The sequence below is a fragment of the Neophocaena asiaeorientalis genome, unplaced genomic scaffold, assembly GCF_003031525.2.
Source record: "Neophocaena asiaeorientalis asiaeorientalis breed wild unplaced genomic scaffold, Neophocaena_asiaeorientalis_V1.1 scaffold500, whole genome shotgun sequence".
In the NCBI taxonomy this organism is placed as follows: domain Eukaryota; kingdom Metazoa; phylum Chordata; class Mammalia; order Artiodactyla; family Phocoenidae; genus Neophocaena; species Neophocaena asiaeorientalis.
Window position 1 is genome coordinate 179,040 of NW_020171810.1, and position 3,021 is coordinate 182,060.

Below are 3,021 nucleotides of genomic sequence, written 5' to 3' on the forward strand. Positions count from 1 at the left end.
GGGTTTTTTTTTTTTTTTTTTTTTTTTCGCGGTACGCGGGCCTCTCACTGTTGCGGAGCACAGGCTCCGGACGCGCAGGCTCAGCCGCTCCGCGGTATGTGGGATCTTCCCAGACCGGGGCACGAACCCGTGTCCCCAGCATCGGCAGGCAGACTCTCAACCACTGTGCCACCAGGGAAGCCCCACCGGCTTTAATTTAAGATTATTTTCTCTAGTTTGGTTATCCACAGAAGTGAAGGGCATTTACATCCATTAAAAGCTCAAGGCAAATAAACAGGAACACCTCAAGGCAGTGAAAGATCAAGAGGTTTGAGGTTATCAAGAACCTCAAAACCCCTTGGCCAGTCTTAAAAATATCTCAGCTTTCCTTTGATCGCTCTTTTCTCTGAATTACCCAGTTTAACATCTGTTTTATTATTGCTTGTTACTTTTTTCTGGATCCATTTCTACATTTAGTTTGAAACTGAATGTTTTATTTCAATCAGGATCTGGGCTCATGTTGAAAGATAACAAAGATAATTCCTGGCCATGGTATGTCTTATTTCCACTCATACCTCCCAATATTTTGTTGCCATTTTCACCACCCGGCAGCCTCAGATCTGGCTGGTTGCCTTGGTCTTTTCCTGCCATTGCTTGTTTCTTTTTCTTAGGGTCTGTCCATCTTGCTCTTATCTCTCCCCCATTCTGTTCACCTTTGCATCCACAGTGCTTGACACAGTTCTAGGCACACAGTAGGCACTCAGTAAATTGGGGGGAATTGGCTAGATGTGACAAAGGAGTGGTACAGACTTTAGGAGCTCAGAGAAGGGGAAGAACAGATGGAGATTAGAAGAGTCAAAGAGAGCTTATTGAGGAAGTGACATTTGGAATGCTCCTTTATGGAAGGAAGATGTTTGGATGGGCAGAGAGGATGGGGAAAGGCGGTGTAGGAATTATGGTAGAGTCAAGGTTTTCAGGCAGAGAGTAGAGTGCCAAATGCAGGAGGGAGAGAGGCAGTGGGCAATAGGGAAAGAGCCCTCTGTTTAGACCAGGGTTAGCTCTGAATGTCCACTTCTCGTTTTAATAATTCTGGTGATTTCCATCTCAGAGAACCAAAAAGAATGTGAGAGCATACAAAGAAGAGGTGACCGCTCTCACACTGGTGGCTTTTCCCACAGCTTTAGCAGACTGTGGCACCACTCGGGAGCACCATGGTCTTAAAGCCAAGGTCTGGCCACCCCATTCTGGGTGCAGGCTATATAGATGGGTTTGAATGAAGCTGAGAAAGGAGTCACAGGGGCTCCACTGTCAGGCTGGAAGTCACTGCAACAACACTCCTTAGCAGAAATCAGGGTGCTTGTTGCCAGGTGGGTGCCCTGGGGAACTGACCTGAAACAGAGGTCAGAAAGCTTCTTGTGACTCTTCACTGCTGGGGTTGCAGCCAGTCTTGTTAGAAAAACCAAAAACATGACTTCCTGAAAATTTTTGTTAACGCAAAAAATGGGTTTGTTTCTTTGGCAACAGAGAGTCCACTGTGGGAAAGGGGTTTTCTCAGCACCTAAGCTGTCCTAGCACCTTGGACCCTGAGTACTCAACATGCAAAAACTTTGCAGTAGCCCTGGGGTCCAGCCCAACCCTGCCCTGTAGTACAGTTTTAGCTCAGCCTGGCTTTCATCAGCTTGAGGAGAGTGAAACAGCTCTAAGGTTGAGAGAGGAAAGATTGAATCACCATTTTACAAAGATCACCCTGTTCAGGGGCAAAACCAAGTGTATTGTATTTACCATATTCATATATCATGTCTCCTGTCGTTTTCTTTTTTTCCTCTAAATTGACTCACCTTTTTACTTCTACACATTTATTTTAGATGGGAAACCATTGTATCTCTACCATATAAGTATCCCTCCTGCCTTAGCTTAGATTCTCCAGAAAGCAAAGTTAGTTACAAAGCCCTAGATTGTTGGGAATGTAAGTCCAGTGGTGCAGGACAGGGGAATTGAAACAGGGAAGGAAGAAAAGCCAATACAATTGTGCCTTACCACGTTGGCCTCTGCTGCAGGCAACTGGTAATCTATCCCACTGGGACCTTCTGGAAAGCCTCATGAAATGTGTCTCTCAACTCTCCATCTGGGTGACAAAAGTGGTAAGTAGTCATCCATCATCTTCCAGCCCCTTTTGTGCAAGAGTAGCTCCATGGATTTTAAGTGCCTCATATTTCCAAGTTGCACATGCTTTAGTACAGAATTTCCAAGGGGATCCCATGCCAAGGCAACAGAGAAGCCCCAGTGCCAGAAGCAGACTGAGAAAGGTGCAGGCTCAGACAAGGTGCGCTCAGGTTCTACGGGTGCAAAAGAGATCCACTGGACCAACATGGGTTGGCTGCTCACCCCTGGAATGCTCCAGAATTCTACACAGAGGTAGCAGGCTGGTTGGAAATTGTCAGGGGAGACCTAAAATCTTCCTCACCCGACCCTTTGTTTCTGTCACTGTGTTCACCTGAGGGTTACTCTACCGGGGCTGGGGTGACTGGGATACAATGTCCAACTTGGCTAGCAGGCACCCACTCTGTGAAGATGGTGGGGGTAGAGGGGTGGGAGTGTAGGTAAGGGTGGCCTTGTAAGCTAAGCACTCTCCCAAAGTGTCCACTACACATGAGATGGGTGGTCCACTGCTGCAGCGACATAACCGTGACTAGGGAGGGGTACTTCTGGGTGCTAAAACAAAACTTGAGACCAGCACAGACACAGCCAGCCCATGAGGTTCGTAGACGATCTACCACCAGAGTCGATGGGTCAGCCCCTCCCACTGTGGGGCACCTTTCTACCCTCTCCCCCAGGCTGCCCAGTGCAGTTTCCTTTCTCCTTGACACTGAGGCAGTGCTGGCACTAGGTGAGGGAGGGCTGCTGTGTGGTTTGTGACACCATCTGGAGGGAACAGTAGGACAGCAGAGGGAGCTTCCTCAAATCGCACATAAATCACACTCTGCTCACCCCCTGATTTGACTTGTGTTTCTTTCTTTTTTTTTTTTTTTTTTTTGACTTAAG